General features: G+C 37.0%; 1 protein-coding gene across 1 annotated transcript in view; it reads right to left on the reverse strand.

Moving 5' to 3' along the window:
* PLCXD3 (phosphatidylinositol specific phospholipase C X domain containing 3) overlaps positions 1–27,304 on the reverse strand; it is a 187,140-nt gene that overhangs the window by 138,015 nt on the left and 21,821 nt on the right. The window lies entirely within an intron of this gene.

Below are 27,304 nucleotides of genomic sequence, written 5' to 3' on the forward strand. Positions count from 1 at the left end.
GCAATGGGGTTTTATGAGAATACATTAGCACTAATGGGAAAACATACATACCCAACCCATATGAGTCAGTGGGGCATAATAACTTTCTGCAAAAATAAATATTGAAAATGTTTTTTGCTACTTTATAAGCCTGAAAAACAATTCAAGCCAGTGTAAACCCTTGAAATTCTGTTGGATAACCAACTTAAGGAGCTGTTGACATCCATGTGGCCTGGTGTCCACTCTTGGCCTCATATCAGACAGCCACTGGAAAGCGATTGGCATGAACCTGTATCTTAGAACCCTCTGTTTTATTTTTAAATGATAACAAAAGTAAGTACAACCATGATAGTAGCCTACTAATAATAAAGGGAGCTATTTATACATTTTTTAAGTGACTGTGGTAGATATAGTTAGCTATCAACATGAAGTTCTTGTACCTTGGAGATGGCAGGTCACTCAAAGATACAGACTCCTGGTCATGGGAGTTCCAAATCTCCTCTCAGATTATTGGAACCCAGGAGTACACCCTTCCCCAGCATAACCTGCATATATAAGAATAGCCCACTCCTGAGGAACCTGTACCTGTGACCAGCGCCTCAGATACAATGCTGGGAGGACATCTGTATTTAAGCTGTCTATATTCAAGTGACCTTTGCTCTCAGAGAAGTGGGACTGTATTCAAAATGGTGTCCTTTAATGTATTCCACATAAACCCCTTTCACCTGTTTTGTTTTGAAACATTCTCATGGGACTAGGGTTCTTAAAGCTGAGGAGGTACATGAAAGCTCATACCATAACAGGTCGCCTGTTAGAACACATCAATGGAGAAAGATGAGCACTGAGAAAATGCGGAAAGACTGCGCCTTCCCTGTCCTCTGTCCTGAAACATTGTGTTTCAGCTCACTCTCCACAAAAGTGATGTCCTGGAATTCTAAGAAAGAAAACAGTCATAGACCACAGAAACACAGGGCTGTAATGGATGTAAGGAAAAACTGTGTAGACATGGGGAAAAAGGGAAAAATAGAAACACCAAGTTTAATTTAGGGGAGAATCAACCATCATTATGGTTGCTTGAGATACAACAATGATTTAAAAGGGAGAAACTAAATAGGAGTTGTTACTGGAATAGTGTTTAACCTGCATGTGTTTTCCCTACTCCCTCTCCCTGTGCCTGATAATGTCAATAGTGATAAAAATGAGCTAGATGGAAGAGGATTGAAGGTGGTCAGTGTAATACTTTAGAAAACAGATTCAAGTATGACTCAAATACCTGAAGCTTTAGGAATTCCATATTTAAAGAACAGAATATAAAAGGAATAAAAAACATATTGAACAGCCCAAGAATCTTTAGTGGAAGTGAAAGATTAGACAGAGAAACAGGAATCTGGAAAATAAAACCAGAATTAGTGAAAATGTAACTCTGAGAGTTAGAAGGGATGAAGAAATGTGACCAGGCTGAATAAGAGATATAAAAAGCCATTTATTTACCTTGATAATAAAACGTTTGTCAATGACGAGGAAAGTTGGGGCCAAAATTAAAAAGTTTAATTATTTTCATTCAATAAATGTTCACTGAATTGTCACCCTGTGCCAGGAACTGTGTTAAGTGTTGGGATCAAGTGGTGGACAAAACAGCAGATTTAAAGTGAGTGGCCAGGGCAAAGGGTCAGGTCACTTGACGCTAATGCTAAAATCCCATGGAAATCTGAATGCTTTTCTTAGCACCATGAGGTCACAGAAAACTAAAGCAGAAGCAATGGGCTGAAATGAAAAATAAGGGTTCAGAAGAAAAACACTAAAAGGCATCTGTGTAAATAAATTATATTGATTCCAGGTGCTACATACACATTTGAAATGGAAAAGTCCTTGTGAGACCCTGTAAAATAATTTACAAAGAAATATTGAGTGATATTATGCAGACAACTGCAATCTATGCTACATTTTAGCTGTACATTTTTCAGTTAAGAGATATATTTATATTTCTTAGAGTATCTATTCCTATAACTTATTTCCTTATGAAAAGCATGTTTTGTTTAGACATTCCTATAGAATACTGCTTGATTTTCTTTTTTCTCTCTTGTGTGTTTTTCTAAGAAAAATATTTCCCTTCAATGTCAAGTACTCTTTCAAGGGTCTAAATAGAAAAATATTAGAATCATCGATCAAAGAATCCCTTCTCTTTCTGAGTGTCTTCATCTACATTTAAGGTTTGAGAAGACAAGTGACAAACATATTTTTAGACATTTTCATGTTTGAACAGGTTAGGAGGGGTTTATGTCTTGATTCTTCCTAATATAAATGGCATTCAGGCTAGACAAAAGGAAAAAAATAGTCTCCAGGATTTCAGAAATGTTATTTTAAAAAATCATCCAAATCAATGTGGCAGAGTGGCTTGCTTAAAAGCCCTTCAATTAGATTCCATTGCTATAAATGGAGGTGAAAAATCAATCAACACAACCCGGGACCAAATATAATGTCACAATGAATAAATACTTCATTAGAGGTCCAGCCTAATCTTGCTAATTTTTAAAGATTGGTACATTCACGTGACACGTCAAACTAGCATCACAAAGCTCAAGTCCATTTAGGGTATCAATACCAAATTAATATTCCTAAAATAACAAAATCAATAACAAAATTTCATAGCTCTGACTTCAGAATTGCCAACTAGATAGCCACCATTGTCTCTTACTGCTTCCTAACACATTCCACTCAATTCCATTAAAGACACCTCCCTGCAACAATTTCTCAATCAACCATTAAGTTATTTCTCTGCCAACATCTTCAGTCAACACTGTTAATCTACCTGTTAGATTTATATCACTTCTTGCAAACTTTCTTTTGTACCCAACTTAAGGATTGCTGCCATTAAGTGTACAATCAAGCAAGCGACAACGATTTACTGAGCATCTATTCTGTGCTTGTCACTGGGCTAAGGAGAGGCAAAGGAGAAATTATTAGATAAAGACAAATCCTGCAAGGAGCTAATACTAGAGTTCAAGGTATAGCACCAAGAAACAACCCCAGATTAAGATCATGCATAACAAAGGGCATAGCTATGCCTTGCAGAGAGAAAAGGAACTGCAATTTAGGAGACCTTTTAAACCTATTTTCCACACAAAGACATGTGTATATAGAATATAACATAATGGTTCCCAGTCTCCTCTGGGATACGATTTTATGGATGCTTGTGTTCCCATTTGTGTTGCAAACCTTTCAGAGGCAGGAAATGTTCATTCCTAGCACTACAGTGCCTAGCATACTGGTGACTATGCTGTTAATTCTCAATGGTGTTGGTTGAATTTTAATATCCTTTATCTTGATCCTGTTGAACTGTACTTAATTTATAGCATGGATAAACAGAGGTGCTTAGATGTACAGTCTAATTTCTATGTGTGCAGTTAATACAAATGTGTTCCTCATATTCTATAAGTATATGTGCATTATCACATCTGTAATTTTGAAAGTCAGAGAAACTTTACAGTGAGAGCTGTCAAATACCAGCGTGAAAATTCCAGGGTTTATCACAGCTCATCAACATTTATAGCAGAGTACCTGGCAAATTGAAAGAAACCAAGCAGCTTATGTATGACATCTACTTTTGTGCTATTGTACACTTGGTGAGCAGGAAATTAAGTGTGTTTGCACACAAATAACTTTATCTAGTGAGCCCTCATTATGCTACAAGAATTGCAAGATTCATTGCCCTTTTTACAACAGTCATTATGAATTTATAAAATGCAATTTTACTTGAAATCTTTGATAATTAGATTTCATGTATTATCACCAAGTGGCTTATAGTTTACATTCAATAAGTATTTAAAAATTCTTGTTTATGAATGTGCAAAATTATTGGAACTATTCTTTCATTGTTTGGGAATTGTGAGGGTTTTTTTTTCTTATTATTGTTGTTGCCTAAGTGTTTAATATCTCTGGAGCTAGAACTTCTTATAAATTATAACAAATATGGTATAAGATTACATTTTTATATTTTGTCAATCAGCAATACATTCAGAGTAATGTTATTCTCAGTGGTGTTGAATCTTTGTCTTGCAACAATTGGTTTATTGTTTTCTGATAGGATCCAAAAGTTATCTGGACTACATGTGGAAAATAGAATAAATAATCAAAACATATAATACATTTTGGAATTATATTGGTTTATTGGTAAATAAACTAAAAAAATTCTACGAATCGGAACAGGTTTTTCTATGCAGTCTATAAACTGACTCAGCAGAGAAAATCAACAGGGGTACATTAGAGTAATACACATTGAGAATAAAAGGAAGAGAATCCTAAGTTTTAAAAAAATTCTACAGGAACAATGTAAAACATGACTGAAACATTTTTTCTTTCTTTCTTTCTTTTTTGGTATCCTACTAAAGATCAGAAAATTATCCCTCCTACCTTAAAAAACAATAAAAGGGGAGAAAGTGTAATATGATTTTTTTGAAGTAGTAATTCTCCACTGAGTCTCTGCAATCTGTTTCATGTACACTTGGACTTTTATTTTCCTCTCCTCCATAAAGTGTGCTACAAAACCATGGTGGTTTCCTGCTTTCTAAAATGCTGGGTTGCAGGAGCATTTATCATCACTGCCTCACTTGTTAACCTGCTCTGATATTTCTACATTTAGCCTTGTTTTTACAGTGTTTCAGAGGTGTCTGATCATCTTTCAAATAACTAGGTGAGAAGAAAATCGAGAGAGAGAAAGGGGTGGTAACACCATATAAGGAGTCATCACAGCTACTTGAATATGAGCGAATGAAACAGCTTATTCTCCTCCCAAATCATAGCAGCAGACCAAAGCAGTGTCACGGTCAGAACTCAATCAGACTCCGCACTGACACCTCAGCCCCCTCACTCCCATTCCAGGGAAAACCCATTAGAAATTGAGTTGTGATAATTTAGTCCTATATTCCTATGTTTCCATTAAGAGACTCAACTGTAATTTAGATATCAAATCTACTCGACAAGCATGTGCCTTGTAATTAACAACTTGGTTCTACCCACAGTCCTGAAGAAATAACTGTATGAAAACCTCTCCCAGTAGCCTGAAAGAGCTGGAAGCTCACATGTGCACTCAGGCTAGGTTTTAGCAAGGTGTTTAATCTAGGCAGCAATTGTCATACCTCTGTAGGAAACATACACAGTTACAAGAGTTGCCATATTCAGGAAAACCTAAAACTATGAGGTCCACATCATAACTGTTGCATATAGAGTTGCTCCTAGTCCAGATTCAGTTTAGAAATCCAGGGTCATTTTATCACAAGCAATTCAGCCTAAAAACATAGCTTACATTTTACCCTTATCAGATTGCCAGGAGAACAGAACTAGTGAGCTAATCAAAGGTCAGATTCTGCTGCAGCAAGGGAAATGGGTACCAACAGAAGTGAAGTTTAAACATATTTGCAATACCTGTGAGACAATCCAATGGAGATGGTATGTTGGTATTTGGGTAGTCCTGGAACTCAGATAGTTAATCTTGGCTGGAAATATACATTTGGGACTTATTTGCACATAAGTATTTTTCAATACTATAGGAATAATTACCTCATCTAAAGTGAGCAGAGGGCCCAGGATAAAGCTAACTCTAGTATTTTGAAATCTGATAGAAGAAGAGTGGCTCAAGAGCTAGGAGGAAAATCCATGAGAGCTCCATGTAGCAGAAGCCTGTAGAATAACGTGTCTTAAAGAAAAAGAATGGCTATAATCCCAGCTACTCAGAAGGCTGAGGCAGGAGAATCACTTCAACCTGCGAGGGGTGGAGGTTGCAGTGAGCCGAGATCACGCCATTCGCTCCAGCCTAGGCAAAAGAGTGAAACTCTGTCTCAAAAAGTAAAAGAAAAAAAAAGAGAAAGAAAAGAAAAAAAATGGCCCCAACTTTGGGAAATAATGCTGAGATGAGAATTAAAACTGTCCATTTTCTTTGGCTTGGCCAACCTAGAATTATCAGTGACTTAGAAAGAACATTTTTAGTAGAATGGGAGCGTACCAACTAGACTGATTTGAGTAGAAGAATTAATGAAAAGTAAGAAAATGGAAATAGCATAGCAGGACTCTTACAGTGGGAGGGCACCAGCTAGACTGATTTGAGTAGGAGAATGAATGAAAAGTAAGAAACTGGAAATAGCACATGTAGGCCTCTGAGCAAATTATTCTTGAGTAAAGTAACTGTATCTTTTACAATCAATTTTATACAACAGTGTGATCTCACCTAACCATTGATCCCACCTGTATTCATCAGTTCTGGCTACTATAACAAAGTACCACAGACTTGGTACCTTCTCAACAACAAAAATTTATTTCTCACAGTTCTGAAGGCAGGAAGTCTGAGGGCGCCAGCATGACTGGGTTCTGCTGAGAGCCGTCTTCTGGGTTACACATGACCATCTCATTGTATCCTTACATGGCCGAAAGGGGGCAAGAGAGCTCTCTGGGGTCCCTATTATAGGAGCACTAATTCCATTTGTGAGGGCCCCACACTCAGGACCTAATTACCTCCCAAAGGGTTCATCTTTTACTACCATCACATTGAGTGTTAGGATTTCAACATATAAATTTTGGGGAGGCACAAACGTTCAATCCATATCACCATTTTAAAGAGAATATACTTGCTTCTTTTGTAAGAGATTCACATTTCTGGTCTTTGATTATTTTCTTTCCATTACTAATTCATGTTTACAACTTCTTTTTTTTTTTTTTAATTTTTTTTTTTAATTTATTTATTATTATTATACTTTAAGTTGTAGGGTACATGTGCATAACGTGCAGGTTTGTTACATATGTATACTTGTGCCATGTTGGTCTGCTGCACCCATCAACTCGTCATTTACATCAGGTATAACTCCCAATGCAATCCCTCCCCCCTCCCCCCTCCCCATGATAGGCCCTGGTGTGTGATGTTCCCCTTCCTGAGTCCAAGTGATCTCATTGTTCAGTTCCCACCTATGAGTGAGAACATGCGGTGTTTGGTTTTCAGTTCTTGTGATAGTTTGCTAAGAATGATGGTTTCCAGCTGCATCCATGTCCCTACAAAGGACGCAAACTCATCCTTTTTTATGGCTGCATAGTATTCCATGGTGTATATGTGCCACATTTTCTTAATCCAATCTGTCACTGATGGACATTTGGGTTGATTCCAAGTCTTTGCTATTGTGAATAGTGCTGCAATAAACATACGTGTGCATGTGTCTTTATAGCAGCATAATTTATAATCCTTTGGGTATATCCCCAGTAATGGGATGACTGGGTCATATGGTACATCTAGTTCTAGATCCTTGAGGAATCGCCATACTGTTTTCCATAATGGTTGAACTAGTTTACAATCCCACCAACAGTGTAAAAGTGTCCCTATTTCTCCACATCCTCTCCAGCACCTGTTGTTTCCTGACTTTTGAATGATCGCCATTCTAACTGGTGTGAGATGGTATCTCATTGTGGTTTTGATTTGCATTTCTCTGATGGCCAGTGATGATGAGCATTTTTTCATATGTCTGTTGGCTGTATGAATGTCTTCTTTTGAGAAATGTCTGTTCATATCCTTTGCCCACTTTTTGATGGGGTTGTTTGTTTTTTTCTTGTAAATTTGTTTGAGTTCTTTGTAGGTTCTGGATATTAGCCCTTTGTCAGATGAGTAGATTGCAAAAATTTTCTCCCATTCTGTAGGTTGCCTGTTCACTCTGATGGTAGTTTCTTTTGCTGTGCAGAAGCTCTTTAGTTTAATTAGATCCCATTTGTCAATTTTAGCTTTTGCTGCCGTTGCTTTTGGTGTTTTAGACATGAAGTCTTTGCCCATGCCTATGTCCTGAATGGTACTACCTAGGTTTTCCTCTAGGATTTTTATGGTATTAGGTCTAACATTTAAGTCTCTAATCCATCTTGAATTAATTTTCGTATAAGGAGTAAGGAAAGGATCCAGTTTCAGCTTTCTACTTATGGCTAGCCAATTTTCCCAGCACCATTTATTAGGGATCTTCCTAGACCTTGCTGAATGGGGGCGGAGGCTCCATGTTTTCCCCAGCACTAAATTACCATAACATAAGGGCTAGGAGTTCTCACTGTGGCAGATGTCCTCATATTGCTGCTGCACTATTTTCTTTAAGCATCTCTCTGTCGTGCATTGGCACTCACTATGAATGGCCTTTGTCTTCCTTGTTTCCTTCTTTTCTGCCAATCATAGCATCACTTTCAGGGCTACCCTTCCTCTTTGAATACTTATCCTCTCCAAGAGAATTTGGTCTCCTAAATCCTTGGGAGCTCAACACAATCATAACAACACTTTTTAATGTAAATATTATATTAACAATCATGCTACAGGCATTACTAGACACTTTCTGTCAGGTTTTTGCTGACTACCTTGGCTACCATAATTGTATTGTCTAATGTATCTAATTGCCACTCACAGACCACTCCAAACTCATACCCACTACTGATTACAAAATTATCATTATTCCATCATTTAGTGTGATGGAATCCCTCAGTCTGCCCTGACTGTGTTCATTTACTAGTCTGCTTTAATCTGAGGAGCTCTGTAATCTGTAGTCTCAGGACAGATGAGGAGCAATTTATTGAGTTCTCCCAGTTTTGGTTGAGCTCAATTACCTACTTAGTTAAGTGTTTCAAAGATTATATTCCTAAGAAATAAACATCAGTGAGTTCCAAACTCTTTTGACCGTGCACCACTATCGGTAGACAAAAATGTACTTACATGTACTATTGCCTTGTGCACTGAGAATGGTAGAATGCATATGCTAAAAATAGAGATCAGATAATATGATAAAATTAATATGGGCATTAGGAGAAATACTTAATGTAGATGATGGGTTGATGGGTGTGGCAAACCACCATGGCATGTGTATACCTATGTAACAAACCTGCACATTCTGCACATGTATCCCAGAACTTAAAATATAATTTAAAAATTGGAAAAAAAATATATATGATAAAGTTTTCTTCACTTTTAAAAGCTTTTTGTTTTTCCCAGTTATTGTTTATCTTACTCAGTACTCAGAGGTGTTTCTAATCTGAAGACTTATGTCTTCTTCATGGTGAATTCTCATCCATTATCTCATTAAATATTGTTATATACCATTCTCTGTATTTTCTCCTTTCTGAATTCATAGCATATGTATGCTGGACTTTCTGAATCTATCTTCCAAGTCTCCTAACTCTTTCATAGTTTCCATTTCTATATCTTTGCTTTGTGTTCTTTCATTTTGTCATTCTTTCTTCAGCTGTTTCTGATCTTCTATTAAATGTATGTGATTATGTTTTCTTTTTATTTCAATAATGACTTTACTAAATTCTAAGAAATGTAATGGTCATTTTCAAAATATCTGCTTCTTGTATCATTATCCCTTGTTCTTATTTTGTTATCAACTGTACATTTTTGGGGGGTGTTCTCATTCCATTCTTTCTTTTAAAAATTATTAAAAGTATTTATTATAAAATTGTTTCTAATTATTTAATTATCCATATTTTGGGGAGGTAGATTCCTAAACTTGCTAAACATATGACATGTTTTTCATTATTTTGGCCTTCTCAGTTACTCTGGGTTTCTTGCTTGTAAAGACATCTGTGTAAATCCACAGTAGTTTCATGGAGGCCTCAGCATTGGCTGTGTGCTGCTGTAGGGAAATTCAGCTTCGGAATATCACCCTATGTCTCTAATCTTCAGTTCCTACTTTTCCCCATGAATTCTTGTCTTTTTTTTTTTTTTTTTTTTTTTTGGCATTTCCACTTGTATTCTCCAGAGATTTTTCTTTCCTAGAATTTAACAATTGTGTGTTAATTATTATAAGTATGTCCCCAGTATTTTTCATGAATTTAAAGCAGATGGAAGATAATTCAGCATGTGCTCGTGTTCAATGCGCTCTCTTGAATCAGAAGCCTTTCCTTGGTTCTTGTCTCAGCTTTGCTATCAGTCTAATGATGAACCAAGGGAATAAAAGAAATTGAGGTTGAGTAGGGAAGTGACTCAGAGTCTCTTTAGAGATATCCAAACACCGCATTTTCTAAGATGATGCTCTAAGTAGGCATGGGGGCCAGGTAGCATGTGTCTGTGGTCTGAAACCTGGATTGGCCATTATGAACATCTATTCTTAGCTCTGCTCTTGATTTTTGAAATAGTCTGAAGTAAAAACTGCTGTCTCAGCTCCCTTATTGATGCTTCTTACTAACCTCAAAAGACCTTTCCCCTCAATTCTATTTGAGAATATAATCTGCTATGAAATTAAATGAGTTTTTAAGCCCCAATTTTCTTAACCCACAAAACAAGATCTTAGCTAAGAAAAGAAACTACCTAATTACATCATTTTTACCTTTTCTCACTTTATCCTGTGCAAACACAAAGAGAAACACATTTCTTTTATCTTTTTCCCTAGATCTCATTAACCAACACTGGAAAAAAGTATTGTTTTCTTTTGTACTCTCTTTTCCAATCTCCTGAAGTGTTGTAGTCTCCAAATAGATTAAAATTTTTATTTAATTTTTACCTTAAAATACAACTGTTTAATAAAAACAGATTTTAAGGTTTAAAAATTGTTTTTAAAGATTTAATTAAAAATTTTTTTTCAAGTGTGTAAGAAAATTGAGCACTGAACAGAAAAAATACATTATAAATGTTTATAAAGTTAATAATTGAATCTACTTAGCAATGTAGGGAGAAAAATCATAGGTACTATAAAAATGTGAGTATTACATATTTATAAAACAGCAGTAATGTTTCTTTTTTCGGTTTATTTAATTTTTAAAAATTATTATTTTCATTGAAAAATCATAATTGTATAATTTATGAGATACAATGTGATGTTTTTATATATGTATACAATGTGGCATAATTAAGTCAAGCTAATCAACATATCCATCATCTCACTTACCTATCATTTTTATGGGGAGACATTTGAGATTTATTCTTAGTTATTCTGAAATATATAATACATTATTACTGTCTATAGTGACTCTGCTTGCAATAGATCTCAAAATCTATTTTTCTTGTCTGTCTAAAATTTTGTACCCTTTGATCAACAACTCCCATTGCCTCACTCCTCCCCACCAACTCCCTGCCTCCCTCAGCCTCTGGTAATCACAGTTCTACTCTGTAACTTCTATGAATTCAACTTTATTAGATTCCCCATATAAGTGACACCACATGGTATTTGTCTTTCTATGTTTGGCTTGTTTCACTTAGCATTACATCCTCAAGATTCATCCATGTTGTCATGAGTGACAGAAATTTTCTCTTTTTTTTTTTTTTTTTGAGACGGAGTCTCGCTCTGTCGCCCAGGCTGGAGTGCAGTGGAGCAATCTCGGCTCACTGCAAGCTCCGCCTCCCGGGTTCACGCCATTCTCCGGCCTCAGCCTCCCGAGTAGCTGGGACTACAGGCGCCCGCCACTGCGCCCGGCTAATTTTTTGTATTTTTAGTAGAGACGGGGTTTCACCATGGTCTCGATCTCCTGACCTTGTGATCCGCCCGCCTCGGCCTTCCAAAGTGCTGGGATTACAGGCGTGAGCCACCGCGCCCGGCCCAGAAATTTTCTCTTTTTTAAGGCTGAATAGTATTCCAATACATATACATACCCTATTTTCTTTATCTATTCATACATTGATAGATACTTAGGTTGAGTCTGTATCTTGGCTATTGTGAATGGTGCTGCAATGAACATAGGAGTGCAAATATTCCTTTGACATGTTGGTTTCAGTTTCTTTGAATACACATGTGAAAACGGGACTACTGGATTGTATGATAATTGAAATTTTAACTTTTTGAGTAACCTCCATACAATTTTCCATAATGGCTATACTAATTTACATTTCCACCAGCAATGTTTAAAAATTCTCTGTTTTCCACATCCTCTCCAACACTTAACTTTCATCTTTTTTGTTAAAGCCATTCTAATAGATGTGAGGTGATATCTCATTGAGATTTTAACTTGAATTCCGTGAATGATTAGTGATGATGAGCATTTTCTCATAGTCCTGTTGGCCATTCACATGATTTCTTTTGAGAAATGTGTGTTCATGTCCTTTGTCCATTTTTTAATGTGGTTATTTGTTTTCTTGCTATTGAGTTGTTTGAGTTTCTTATATTTTTTGGATATTAACCTCTTAACAGATTTATGGTTTGCAAATATTTTCTCCCATCCTGTGGGTCATTTCTGCACTTTGTTATTTGTTTCCTCTGCTGTGCAGAAGCTTGTTAGTTTGATGCAATCCTATTTGTCTATCTTTGCTTTTGTTGCCTATGCTTTTGGGGTCATATTAAAAAAAAAAAAAAGCATTGCTTAAATCAATGTCATGAATATTTTTCCCTATGTTTTCTTCTAGTAGCTTTATAGTTTCAGGTTTTATTTGTAAGTCTTTAATCCATTTTGATTAATTTTTGTATGTAGTGTAAGATTAGGGTCTAATTATATTCTTCCAGATGTGGATATTCAGTATTTTAAACACCATTAATTGAAGAGATTATCCTGTTCCCATTGTGTGTTCTTGGCAGCTTTGCCAAAAATCAGTTGACTGTAAATGCATGGGTTAGGCCCTTAGTTTTCTACTGTTTTCCATGGATTGATGTCTTGATGTCTCTGTTTTTATGCAGGTAACGTGATGTTTTGATTACAATGACTTTATAATATGTTTTGAAATCAGGAGTGTGATACTATCAGCCTTACTCTTCTTCTTTTTTTTTTTTTTTTTTTTTTTTTTTGAGACAGTTTTACTTGCTGCCCAGGCTGGAGTGTAACTGCATGATCTCGGTTCGCTACAACCTCCACCTCCTGGGTTGAAGCAATTCTCCTGCCTCAGCTTCCTGAGTAGCTGGGATCACAGGCACCTGCCACCACACCCAGCTGATTTTTGTATTTTTAGTAGAGACAGGGTTTTACTACATTGGCTAGGCTAGTCTCAAATTCCTGACCTCAGGTGATCCACCCGTCTTGGTCACCCAAAGTGCTGAGATTACAGGCATGAGCCACTGTGCCTAGCTCAGCTTTGCTCTTTTTGCTTGAGATTGTTTTGGCTATTTGGGTTTGTGTGTATGTGTGTGTGGTTCTATGCAAATTTAAGGACTTTTTTTCCATTTCTATGAAAAATGGCATTGAAACTTTGATAAGAATTTCTTTGCATCTGTAGATTGTTTTGGGTAGTATGAACATTTTCACAAAGTTAATTCTTCTAGTTCATGAACACAGGATATCTCTTCATTTATCTTTGTCTTTTTCAATTACTTTCATCAATGTTTTATAGTTTTCAGTGTTCAGGTCTTTTACCTCCTTGGTTAAATTTACACCTGAGTATTTAAATTTTTTGTTGCTATTGTAAATGGGATTATTTTCTTATTTTTCTTTTCAGATAGTCTGTTATTAGTATATAGAAATGCTACTAATTTTTGTATGTTAATTCTATGTCCTATAACTTTACTGATTTCATTTACCAGTTCTAACAGATTTGTGATGGAGTCTTTAGGATTTTTTACATGTAAGATTATGTAATCAACAAATAGAGACAATTTCACTTCCACTTTTGCTATTAGTATGCCTTTTATTTCTTTCTATTACCTAATTCCTCCAGCTAGGACTTCCAATACTAAGTTGCAAGGAAGTGAAGAGAGCATCATTATCTTGTCTCTGATCTTCGAGGAAAAGCTTTCAAATTTTCACCATTAGGAATGATGTCAGCTACAAGTTTGTTATATATGGCCTGTGTTGAGGTGCATTCCCTTTATAGCTAATCTGTTGAGAGGTTTTATCATGAATAGTTGCTAAATTTTATCAAATGCTTTTTCTGCATCTATTAAGATGATCATAGGAAAGTTATCTCTAATTTTGTTAATATGGTATATCACATTTATTGATATGCATATATTGAACCATCTTTGCATCTTAGAAATAAACAAGATATGATCATGATGATTTTTGTGTCTATGTTTATCAAGGATATTGGCCTATAATTTTCTTTTCTTGTAGTCTAGTTTTGGTCTCAGGGTAATGCTATCTTCATAAAATGAGTTTGGAAATATTTCCTCCACGAGTTTTTTGGAAGAGTTTCAAAACATTTAGTATTAGTTCTTCTTTAAATGTTTAGTAGAATTCAGCCATGAATCCATCTGGTCCTGTGCTTTTTTTTTTTTCTCCTACTGTTTCAATCCCTTATTTGTTATTGGTCTGTTCAGATTTTCTATTTTTCATGATTCACTCTGCTGAACTGTGTCTAGGAACTTATCTACTTCCTCTAGTTATCCAATTTATTGGTCTATAATTCTTCATAGTAGTTTTACTATTCTTAGAAGTAATTCGTTTTTTAGAAAAAAACATCATCAATTAAATAATAAATGGGAAAGAAATTGAAGTGTATTTACATGTGTGTTATGCTTATATACCATTTTGGTAGGAAGACATTCCTTCTGTATTATAACATGCCAGTGGTGTTTTCTTTACTTTTTAAATGGTGTGAGAGATAAATTCACCTAACATATTCTTTCATCCAAATGAAAGTTCTTAGGTACCAACAAAGGTTATCCACACATTTGTCACGTATGGTTTTTAAACACCTTGCCTCTCTTGAGTGAGATGGAGAATGAGAACGCTGGGACCAAAAGTGAGATTGGGCTGATAAGAGCTAGTGGCTCAAGCCTGTAATCCCAGCACTTTGGGAGGCCGAGACGGGCGGATCACGAGGTTAGGAGATCGAGACCATCCTGGCTAACACGGTGAAACCCCGTCTCTGCTAAAAAATACAAAAAACTAGCCGGGTGAGGTGGCGGGCGCCTGTAGTCCCAGCTACTCGGGAGGCTGAGGCAGGAGAATGGCGCAAACCCGGGAGGCGGAGCTTGCAGTGAGCTGAGATCCGGCCACTGCACTCCAGCCTGGGCGACAGAGCGAGACTCCGTCTCAACAAAAAATAAAAAAAATTAAAAAAAAAAATAAAAAAAGAGAAAGAACTCAACAAAAGTCTCTGAAGTGTGATCTAGATCAGCAGCTCTGTCCAGTGATTTTGCCAGCTAAGGCATTATATAAAAACATACAATGTGGAATACATTTAGAAAACACAGTAGATTAGGCCGGACACGGTGGCTCACGCCTGTAATCCCAGCACTTTGGGAGGCCAAGGCGGGTGGATCACAAGGTCAGGAGATCAGACCATCCTAGCTAACACAGTGAAACCCTGTCTCTACTGAAAATATAAAAAATTAGCTGGGCGTGGTGGTGGGCGCCTGTGGTCCCAGCTACTCGGAAGGCTGAGGCAGGAGAATGGCTGTGAACCTGGGAGGCGGAGCTTGCAGTGAGCGGAGATCACGCCCCTGCACTCCAGCCTGGGCAACAGAGCAAGACTCCGTCTCAAAAAAAAAAAAAAAAAAAAGAAAAGAAAGAGAGAAAACACAGCAAATTAAATATGCATGTTTATCTCTATCTCCTTCCCAAACAAAGGGGGGTGGCAGTTAAAAAAACATAAGAATTATGGTAATTTGAAAGAGGACAAAGATACATCAATGAGTATCTGAAAGATAAAGAGTAGATGAACAAATGAATGGTAAATGACTTAAAAGAGCAGCAGAATCTGAAAACCGAGGGTCTGGAGAGGAGAATACTGATGAAAAGAAAGACAATCATTTCAGATAGAAATCTGAGAAAAAGCGTAAAGTTTAGAAACACTAAGTATCATGGAAGATTCAAGGAGGAGTCAAGGTGGAAATCAGGAGAGCATCAGTCTATGACTCAGATCAGTTAGATCCACATGGCTCTTCCTCCAGGCCATACAACTGGGCAGAAATTTTTCCCCCTAAAACTGAAAGTTGAACTAAGGTTTTCCTACAGAGAAGTTGATCCAGGAGGAGCATGCATACCATGGAAATTGAAGGTGGACAAATGCCACTAAACAGTAAAAATGTCTGCTCTTTTATTGGCTTAGTTCCTTTAACGCTAGAAGCTAAACAGGAAAAAGACTAGAATATTCTTTTTTGGATAGTCCAAAGAACTCCTGAGAAAAAAGAAAAAAAACTTTCCACCAAACAACCTGGGGAGGTGTCTACCTCAGTAAGCAGACACATTTGCCACCTGATCACCTTGCAGTGAGTCCCAAAAGTTAATAAACTGCATTCTCAAGTGCATCTTGTCAAAGCAAACCAGAAATGAATTGTAGTTAAAGTGGTAAAAACAGATTTTACTCAGGAACTAATGCAACTGAGGAAAAGAGACCTCAGTATAGAACTTGGCTCAATTCTAAATTCATCGTAGATAACTGAGGACTTACAGTCAAGGAGCAGGACAGGGGTCAGTGTATAAAAATTACTAAGAGGGGACGGGGTAGAACAAGATGGAAGAATAGAAGGCTGCACTGATAGTACACCAATTTAACAACTATGTACACAAACAAAGCACCTTCATAAAAACCAAAAGTCAGGTGAGTAATCACAGCAACTGGTTTTAACATTGTATTGTTGAAAGAGGCACTGACAGTGTTGAATTGCCAATGCCACCCTTCCTTCATCCCCAGCAGCATCTGGGTGGGTGCTGCAGAGAGAGAACCTGTGCACTAGAGATAAAGAGAGTGCAACAACTGTGAGACACTGCATTGAATGCATTGTAGCCCTGTCACAGCAAAAATCAAAACTCGGTTTCTCTCAGCTGATGCCCACCCACGGAGGGAGTATTTAAACCAGTCCTCGCCAGAGGAGAATTGCCCTTCCCAGTGGTTAGAACTTGAGCTCTGGCAAGTCTCGTGACTTCAGGCTAAAGTATTCCCATTCTACAAGAAATGTGAAAGGAGACTACTCCAATTAGAAGGAAAGGATGTTAATGAGCAATAAGAAATCATCTGAAGGCACAAAACTCACTGTAATAGTAAGTACACAGAAAAACACAGAATATTAAAACACTGTAACTCTAGTTGGTAAACTACTCTCATCTTACATATAAAGACTAAATGATTAACCAAATAACATAATAACTACAACAACTTTTCAAGACTTTTCCTTCCTTCCTTCCTTCCTCCCTTCCTCCCTCCCTTTCTTCCTTTTTCCTTTTCTTCTCTCCTTCTCTCCTACTTTGACAACCAAGACTCCAAGCACCTGGCTCAAACCCAGAACAATGCCACATAATTTAAATCTGGATATATTTCCCACCTAAAATGTTAATTGGCAAATGTAATGAGCTCACAATTTAAAGCTGCAAATTGAATGATATATTTAGGCCTATGACAAGATTCATTGTTGAAGCATGTATGTCTTTATCTGTTAAAACTGTGATGCTTCGCCATCCCTTAAATTTTAGAAACAGGAAGTTAACTCTTCAAGTATCAATGGCAACATCTGATCTGCCTTGGCTGGTTTCTGGACCATTTGGAGAGTATGGCCTAAGAATTGGGAAAACCATCTATTTTCTTCATTCTCTAACTATACTGTTTTTCTCATGACTTTAGATTTCCTGGCTACAAAACACAACAACAGATTTTAAGGGGACAAAGAAGAATATAAACTATATTAAATTGTATGTGATAGCATTGGAAATGGCTATATTATTAAATTTTCGTCCAAGTGGATTTCTTTTGAAGTCCTTGAATAATTGAAGTAGGCACTTAAAAAATAATTGAACAATCTATACCATCATTTCTATATAATAAAATAACATAACATCTCATCTCAGAATAGGCTTGCCATGTTGTTCTATTTTGGAAATGACATTGAAGTACCTTAAGGCTCTGCTTTTTAAGAAGCAATAATGGTTTGAAGGTGATGGTATTTGTTAGCAACGTGCTGGATTATTAGAGTTGATAATCTTTACGTTGGCCTAAATTGCTCAGTACTCAGGGGATTCTTTAGTTGACCAACAAAAGAAAGACAGATCATTGTCGGTACTAATATAAATCTAAGTTATCTCTCCATTATAAAAAGATAACTGTTTTACCTCATATAATTAATTTTTTTTGCTCTTTCTAGGGAATACATGTATTTAGAAAAAACTCATGGTTGATTCAAACAACCACATCAAGTTTGTGGATAATCTAAAATAATAAATAAATTATAAGCCTTTCCTATCTATATTCTTAACATTTTATATGATATTTTATGAAGAGATTTAAGTGTTTTACTTTCTAAAGCATTTTTATTGCCTAAAAGAAATCTGCAAGTAAAGAAATATTCTTGGTGGTTAGGGAGACTTTGCCTGGTATTAAAAATTAGTATCTAAATTAGCCACCAAGTGGAAAATCTATAGGCAGATAATTGAGGATTAACAGTATTTCAAAATAATAAAGGAGAAATTCTAACATCTTGAGCCTTTAATGAATCAATTTGCAATCACTTTCGTGCTAAGATTTCTATAGCACAAAACAATGTAATGACTTGCTCCCTCATACAAATGGATAGCACATGTATCATCCTTTCTTAGTGCCAATTCTGAGAAATGCAACAAGTAAACTGGTAGTATTAGGTTGGTGCAGAAATAATTGCAGTTTTGCCATTACTTTTTATGGATAGAACCATTCCATACTCAAGCATCCTCAGTAGAGGGAAGGGCACATAGTGAAGCAGTCCACAGAGGTAACTCCATTAATTACCATTATACAATGACTTGGGTTCCCCTCCCCCTGCCCCCATCCTTCCATGTAAATTTACGAGAAGCCCCTTCCTCTTTTTAAATTTCAAACTAATCTACAAACCCTCAGGAAACCCATGAGAATTGTGGTTGACTGCCACAATTACTACTGAGACCATCACTACAACAGTTACTACTTGAGATCGTCATTACAACAGTTACTACTGTTACAACTTGAGACCATCATTATGAGAATGAATGAAGGGACAAATGTAGAAATGAAAATTTAAGGCAAATGAAACTGTTTTAAAGGAAGGGTCTAGGGGAAGAAGAAGAGAGCTCCCTGCTTCTAGTGAGCAAAGGCAGCCCCTGAGCTTCCACAGCCCTTCGTATTTATTGGGTAGCAAGAGCAGGGAGGAGGAAGTAACTTGTAAGCTTCAATTGATAACAGGTTCATATTATTACTAACAGGCTTCGGATGTACCTAATCACAAGACACACTGCGCTTGGGGCATGGCTGCCCTCTGCATTCTTACTGGGTGGCAGACACAGTTTGTCAGTTTGCCAACATTCTGCATTTATGAGAAACAGTTTGCTGTTTACTCATGTAGCTTCCAGTAGTATACTGAGTTGATCACACCCCTCATTCTTTCAGCCTCCAAGGTATCTCCCTTTTTGTTTTTGAATTAATTGAGAAAGGCAATTGCAAAATGTGCAGCCTTCAATTTGTACTGTACAGGTGGGTCCACTAAACGCCATGGGTTGTGATAGATAAATCTCTCTCTGAGTTGTACTTCCAAACCCCTGATTCTCTCGTTTCTCCTTTCGTGAAGAAGGGTGCAATTTACAGGGAATAAACAGCAGTTGAGCAACATATTCTCCTGGTTCAAAAACCCAAAGATCTTGTGACATTACCACTACTACCTGAATTTCTCCTTCACAATCAAAATCAACAACTCCTGGGACTAAAGTAATGCCCTGTAAGTTAAGATGACTTTCACCCAAAATTAATCCCATGTATCCTGTTGGCAAAGGTCCCCAAATACCGGTGGGAATCTTAGTGAGTTTGTCTCCTCCAACTAATGCAACCTGTTCTCTGGGAGATCTAATCCTGCGCTTCCAGGTGTTCTGCAATCCATGTTTGCATTCTCAAAAGCTAGAGCCAAAGTCAAAGCTAGCATTTCTGCAGCCATGGAAGAAGACAGTACAAGCCAATTTTCATCCTCCCTCTCCTGTTCGCCACCCTTGATAGGTGCTGTAGGTGGGGCAAAAAATTATCTCAAACTCTGAAATAATAACAAAAAGATGGTACATACCAAACTCCAAACAAAAAAGAGAAAAGAAATAACAAAATTCTTCCCCATGTTACCCTGATTCAAAAAATTCCTATTCTTTGTACCTCTAGGGCACTGACCAGTACCTTTTTAGAGCACTGACCCTATGCTGCTGCCAGGAGACTTGTAACGGGGTTTCTCATTCATCTGGTTGGTTTTAGTTTTTTCCGTTCCAGCAGACTTTCCTCATTCAAGTCCCTATAGGACCCTATCTGTCCCTGTCTGTCCCTGCAAGTTTCTGCTGGCTTCTGCTAATCTCTGCTAGTCTTTGCTAGTCTCTGCTAGTCTTTATCTATCCCAATCTGTCCCTATCTGTCCGTATGGTCCCTGTTAGTTCCTGTGAATTCCTGTAAGTCCCTGTCTTTCCCTACCTATCTCTATTTGTCTCTGTCTTTATTTATTTCTATTTATCTCTATTTATCCCTATTTATCTCTATTTGTCCTTGTAGGTCTCTTCAGGTCCCTGTTTGTCCCTGTTCAGGTGCCACTTGTGGCTGTCTGCCACAAGTACTATTTGAGACCGTCACTCCAACAGTTACTATTTGAGACCCTCATTACAAGAGTTACTGCAGTTACTACTTGAGACCATCATTATAACAGTTACTGCTGTTACTAATTGAGACCATAATTACAAGACTGAATGAAAGGACGAGTGTAGAAATGAAAACTTAAGACAAAAGAAACTGTTTTAAAGGAAAGGTCCAGGGGAAGAAGAAGAGAGCTCTCTGCTTCTAGTGAGCAAAGGCAGCCCCTGAGCTTCCACAGCCCTTTGCATTTATTGGGTAGCAAAAGCAGGGAGGAGGAGGTAATGATTGGTCAGCTGCTTAATTGATAACAGGTTCACATTATTACTAGCAGGCTTCAGATATACCTAATCACAAGAAACACTGCGCTTGGGGCGTGACTGCCCTCAGCATTCCTTCTGGGTGTCAGACGCAGTTTGTCAGTTTGCCAACATTCTGCATTTATGAGAAACAATTTACTGTTTACTCATACAGCCTCCAGTGGTATACTGAGTTGATCACGACCCTCATTCTTTTGGCCTCCAACAGAGAAGGAGTATCTTCCACTCTTGGAGGAATCCCAAAACTCAGGATGACATTGTCTCTTGTGCGTGGATGTCTTTGTTTGACCGATAAGGGATAACACGCAAGCGATAACTGGAGAAGCAATGATTGTTAGTGCTGTAGCTTGACAGATGAAATGAATGGCATTTTTTCTATGTGGTGATATGTGTATGTAATGATTCATAACACAAAAAGATATCTACAAAAGAATGTGCCATATCTGAGACCATGTAAGATTTTCTCTTTAGTTGTAATACTTCTTGCCACCTGGTTAATCTGCTGAGAGTGAAGTGTGTGTGCAATTTGTAGGCTCATTCTCTGCTGATAATTATTGAAGTACAATACAGATTCCTCTGGACTTACAATGGCATTACACATGAATAATATCTGTACATAACCCCATCATAAATCCAGGCATGTACTGTACACGTATCACTTTCCCACCATCATAAAATAAAGAAATCACAAGTTGAACCATCTTAAGTGGAACCATTGTAAGTTGGAAACAGTCTGTACATTATCTCATTTGATCCTCACCACTTTGGGAGAGTATGCAGAAAAAAGTTTATATAGCAGGCCTGATCGCTATCCTTAGAAAGGCTTCATTACAAGGTTTACCTTTGACTGGCATCTAAAAATCTGAATTTCAGGCATGTCCTCACCATTCCCAGAATTAATAAGAATGGCTCAATGTGCCTTAACTATTTGGACAAATAATGTGGTTTATGTTGAATATCTTAACCATCTGGGCGTCTAGAATTTGATACATGCCAGGTAAAGTCTGCCTCCCTGATCAGTCCCTATTGAAAACTGGGTGCTGATAATCTAATGAGCTTTTCTGGTTGGCAACGTCTTATATGTGCTGTCTCCATTTGTTGCTGAGAGGATTAAACATGTGTGACTCCACTGGGAAAGGACTCTTGGAAGCTTGCACCTGGCTTCTCCCAGACTTTGTCCATGTGCTTTTTTTTCTGATTTTTCTTTGTACTCTTTCACTGTAGTTAAATCTTAGCTGTGAATGTGACCATATGCTGAGTCCTGTGAGTCGCCGTAGCAAATTGTTGAACCAGAGGTTGGTCTTGAGGATACCAACACAGAGAGTAAATACTTTTATTATCCACATTTTACAGAAGAGAAAATTGAAGTACAGAAAGGTTAGGGAGGTCCTAGTGTTTCCATCAAGCCTTTTATAAGGGTCAGATATGATTCTGGGGAGACATGGTACTTAATACCTTAAACTTCCACTGCTTTTGAGATGTTTCCAAAATGTAGTTTCCACAGATATTCATGTTTTTCTGTCAATGACAATGTTCTTCCCATTTCCTGCTGCAAATATATATTTGTATATAAAATATGTAAATATAAATTATATATACAAATTTTACATGCCCCTCCACACACACACACACACGCACACACACACACATAATGTACCGGCAACACAAGAATAGGTGAAATCTGAGCCAGATTTAGTCTGCTACCTGCTTTTGTACAACCTGAATGCCAAGAAAAATTTCATAGCTTTAACCGGTTGAGAAAAAAGGCAACATTTTGTAACACATTAAAATCATGAGAAATTAAAATTTAAGAGAGTTTGTATATAATGCTTTATTGGAAAATATGCATTCTCATTAGTTTTTGTATTTCTATGGGTGCTTTGATGCTGCAATGGCAGGTCTGAGTAGTTGAAACAGAGACCATATCGCCTTCAAAGCCCTTTATAGAAAAAGTTTGAAACCCCCTCCTCTAGACCCTTCATGTTCAAGGCCTTCCTCTCCTAGCCAACCTTGTGCAACTTATACTGTTTTTATCTCCCACATACTATTTTTCTAGCCCTGTGATCCTGAAAAAAGTCCCTAATCTCCTAAAATCTGGAGTCTATATATTTCTGGCCCTCTGAACTTGGAGAAAATTTACTTCTTTTCTCTGGGCTTCAGTTCTTCCATCTGAAAAATGGGAATAATATGTTACCCTAACAGTATAGAAATGGTACTTATTACTAGTAGTAATTGTAGTTTCTATAATACCCAGTATTTATCTCCTAGTATAGAGTTTATTATAGATTATGAATAAACATTTAAAAACAGAAACAAGTTTATTTGCATGGTACAAAAGAAAGTAATCAGGATTCTGGAATCAGAAGACTTAGATACAATTCCCATACCAGTCACTCCTGGTTCAGAAAATTTGGGCCAATTTCTTACCTTCTTTGTGTGCCGGCTTCCTTGTTGCAAATAGGCCTGTGACATTTGCCTGGGTTCTGTTTAAAGGGTAAATCAAAGAATCAGGTGCATATTTTCACAGCTCCTTGGTCTGAAGTGGTACCCAGGATCAAGATGCCCCTCCCATGATTCTAATCTCCAGCTCCCTTACACCATAGTCACTTTCAAACTCTGGATTTCTTAGCATTGAGTTTGCTTCCAAAAAAAGTTAAAAAACAAAAAAACAAAAAAACCCTCATCTGGGCATTAGAAGTCATTCTGAAGAGGCTGTCCTACATCTCAGTGCAATTTCCTACTTATCCACTCCAGACTATAGCCTGCTTTCATCAGATTGCAACTGACCTAATTTGTAAAGACTTCAGTGAAAAGAGGCTCATTAAAAGCCTTCATCTCTTTAGCAGCCTCTCTTTCCTCCCTCAAATGATCTAGGTCAGAATGGCCCAATAAAAATAGCTGGGAAAATTACAAAGTCACTCAAGACTCTGCCAGGAGTAGAGACTTTAAGAACTGGTGACAGACATATACTGTCTAGCAGTAAGATGGGAGTGGGTTGCATGGCTTAGGGACATACAAAATGCCTGACAAAGTATAGCAATGGCTGACTACTATTCCACTCTCATCTCATGATAGGCTGGCCATGTTGTTCTGGTTCAGAGATGACATTGCAGTGACTTAGCACTTTGCCTTTTAAGATGCAATAATGGTTTAGAGGTGATGGTATCTGTTACCAAAGTGCTGGATTGTTAGAGAGTTGATCTTTAGCTTGGTCTCAATTTCTCAATTCTCAATGGATTTGTTAGCTGAGCAACAAAGGGCTTGACATAGATACAAAATAAGCAACCATAAGTAATAATAATTCATGAGTTTAAAGCGAAAAGGTTTTACTATGGATATTATCCAATATTTGGTCCCTTACCGGAACATATAATCATACAGAGTTAATATCTAGATTTTAAAATCTTAATTTAAATAACTATGTCACTTTTCTAGAAGCCAACACTCTTATAATCTTAATTACCTAAAACATCATTAATAAGTTGAAAGTATATGAAATAGGAAGGTCTTTCAGTGATTAAAACAGATGTCATAAAATGTATTTACTAAAGCTGATGTACTTTAATTAATTAAACATTTCTTGAAGCCTCACTCAGAGCCTATTCTGTTTTAAGAATGATTATAATCAACTTAGCTACATCACTCTTCAGCTAAAGGAAAATAAACAGCAAAGTGTAAAGAGGTGTGTATTAGGCTATTCTCATACTGCTATGAAGAACTACCTGAGACTGGGTAATTTATGAAGAAAAGAGATTTAATTGACTCACAGTTCCACAGGCTGTATAGAAAGCATTGTTGGGGATACCTCAGAAAACTCACAGTAATGGCAGAAGGGCAAAGGGGAAGCAAGTACCTTCCTCACATGGCAGAGCAGCAGAAAGGGAGTAAAGGATGAAGTGCTACACACTTTGAAGCAAACAGATCTCGTGAGAACTCACTATCATGAGAACAGCAAGGGTGAAGTCTGCCCCCATGATTCAATCACCTCTGACAAAGCCCCTCCCCCAACACATGGGGATTACAATTTGAGATGAGATTTGGGTGGGGACACAGAGTCAAACCATATCACCAAATGTTCATTGACAGAATGGGTAAACAAAATGTGGTATATTCATATTGTATTATATTATTCTATCTTAAAAAATAAGAAAATTCTGATACATGATACAGTATAAATGAAAGTTCCAGACCCATGCTAAGTGAAATAAGCCAGTCACAAAGGACAAATATTACATGATTCAATTTATATGAGGTGCCTAGAGTAATCAAATTTATAGAGCCAGAAAGTAGAGTGATTGTTGCCAGGGGCTAGGAGAGGGAGGAATGAGGAGGAGTTAGTGTTTGATTGGTATAGTTTTAGTTGAGGAAGATGAAAAAATTCTGGAGATAGATAGTGGTGATGTTTGCATAATAATGTGAGTGTACTTAATGCCACAGAATTGTATACCTAAAAATGGTTTAAAATGGTAAATTTTATGTTGTGTATATTTTACCACGATAAAAAAGCTGTAACACTCAAACACAAAAGCTTAAAAACATAGATGTCTAGTTTAGTGAGTGTAGGCATAAATAGCTATGCACATACCAAAAGCTTCTTCAAGATATCTCTTTGTGATATACAGTTCAATAGGCTAATAATAATTTTGCATTATAAAATTGATTAAATTATATTGGTCCTTAGTACTCTGCTGAGAAGGAGAGAGAGAGAGAAAAAAAGAGAGACAGAGAGAGCAAGCATGGACTTTAAAAACGTTTATTTGAAATCATTGAAATTAAACATGGTGTTACCTTAAAGAAGCAAATTCTATATTTTAGAAAATAACCCTATAGGTTCATTACATATGAGTATTTGCCAATACTTGTCAAAACAGCTAATACTCACCTAGAATATAGAAACTAATTATTAAATGTTGGTTACATTTGTTATATTTTTAACAAAGAAAAGAATCTAGTAGAATTTATTTCTTTCATTTAATTTTCTATTAAAGCATTGTCTCAAAATTTGGGAAAATGCATTTGTTATGATTGTCAGTTGATATTATAATGAAGCCAAACCATTTTAGAGGGATACGAGCAGAAGTTTTTCAGTTCTGAATTCTGGTGAAAATCTTCCTTTCAATAGGAATTAAAATGATTTTTGCCCAAACATTAGCCAAGAAAAATGCCCTGAAAGCAATATACTGGGAAAGGTTCTAAACTCTCGATAAAAAAGCAGTCAAAATCAAAATGCCATCTCCCAGGGTCAAGGACCAATGAGTCACCCATTGAGAGGCTCTCTGAGTTCCAGGACACAGAAATGTCCTTTTGAATATAACATCAGGATTTAAAGTTCCACTTGGGTACTTGTGAGGCTGATGTAGCTATACCAGAGTGGTTTTTTTTTTCATTTATAATATTTGCTTTTTTTCTCTTCTAATAGAAATTGGTATGATGACATTTTGCAGCCAGAGGTTGGGCACAGAGAAAAAACATAGTTCAGGGTTTAAAGCATTAAGAAGTCTTTTAATCTCACTCTTGTGGAAATTCAGTACTGTTTAGTTTATTCCTTTACTTGTTTAAGGATTTAAGAAAATGTCTAGGTCCATTGTTAAAAGTATAGCATAGTGGGCCAGGCACGGTGGTTCATGCCTGTAATCCTGGCACTTTGGGAGGCCAAAGCAGGTGGATCACCTGATGTCAGGAGTTCAAGACAAGCCTGGCTAATGTGGTGAAACACCGTCTCCACTAAAAATACAAACATTAGCCAGATTTGGTGGCGGGCACCTGTAGTCCTAGCTACTCGGGAGGCTGAGGCAGGAGAATCGCTTGAACCTGGGAGGTGGAGGTTGCAGTGAGCTGAGATCACACCACTGCACTCCAACCTGGGTGACAGAGCAAGACTCCATTTCTAAATAAATAAATAAATAAAACAAACAAAATTGTAGTATAGTGGAAATATAAGTTGAAGCATTAAAGTATACTAATACTGTTTCTAAAAGGAGTCAAATTAGTATGTACTTAATGAGTTAATCAGAAAAATACCCTCCCAAATTTATAACTGTCAATGGAGAGAGTCCTGAAGAAATAATGAAGACCTAATTTGTAAAATAGAAGAAAATATAAAGGAAGAAAAAAAGCTTGGACTTAGAAATCCGACAACTCTTTCTCTGTCTGCCTCACCTGATACTTCCTGAGTATTTAGTCTCTCCATTTGTATATCTGTAAAATGGGAATTCTATTGACTCTACAGAGTTGTTATAAGGATTAGAGTTAATATATGTAAGTGATTGTCAGACAGCAGCCTTTAACAAATGGTCACAATTACTGTGATCTCTTCCTATGAATGTAATGCTATAATACATTAGCTAGATCTCCCAGAACTGGACTTCTGCCTGCATAAGAGCTACCCAGCATACTGAAGATGAGTCAGATAATACTTTTGGAATCATACATATGGAACAAAACCAACAATTATCTGTTCATCACCTCTGAAACAACTTCCTTCAGGATCCTAAGGTGCAGGGGGACCCTGAAACTCAGCAAGTACTCTCCAACAGCTTCTGAAAAAGCTGGGCAAAAGCAGGGATGCTATCTTCTGAAATTATCCTAGTCAGTGCCTGAAATGGAAGGTTCAAGT

The sequence above is a fragment of the Theropithecus gelada genome, chromosome 6 (genome assembly GCF_003255815.1).
Source record: "Theropithecus gelada isolate Dixy chromosome 6, Tgel_1.0, whole genome shotgun sequence".
Lineage (NCBI taxonomy): Eukaryota > Metazoa > Chordata > Mammalia > Primates > Cercopithecidae > Theropithecus > Theropithecus gelada.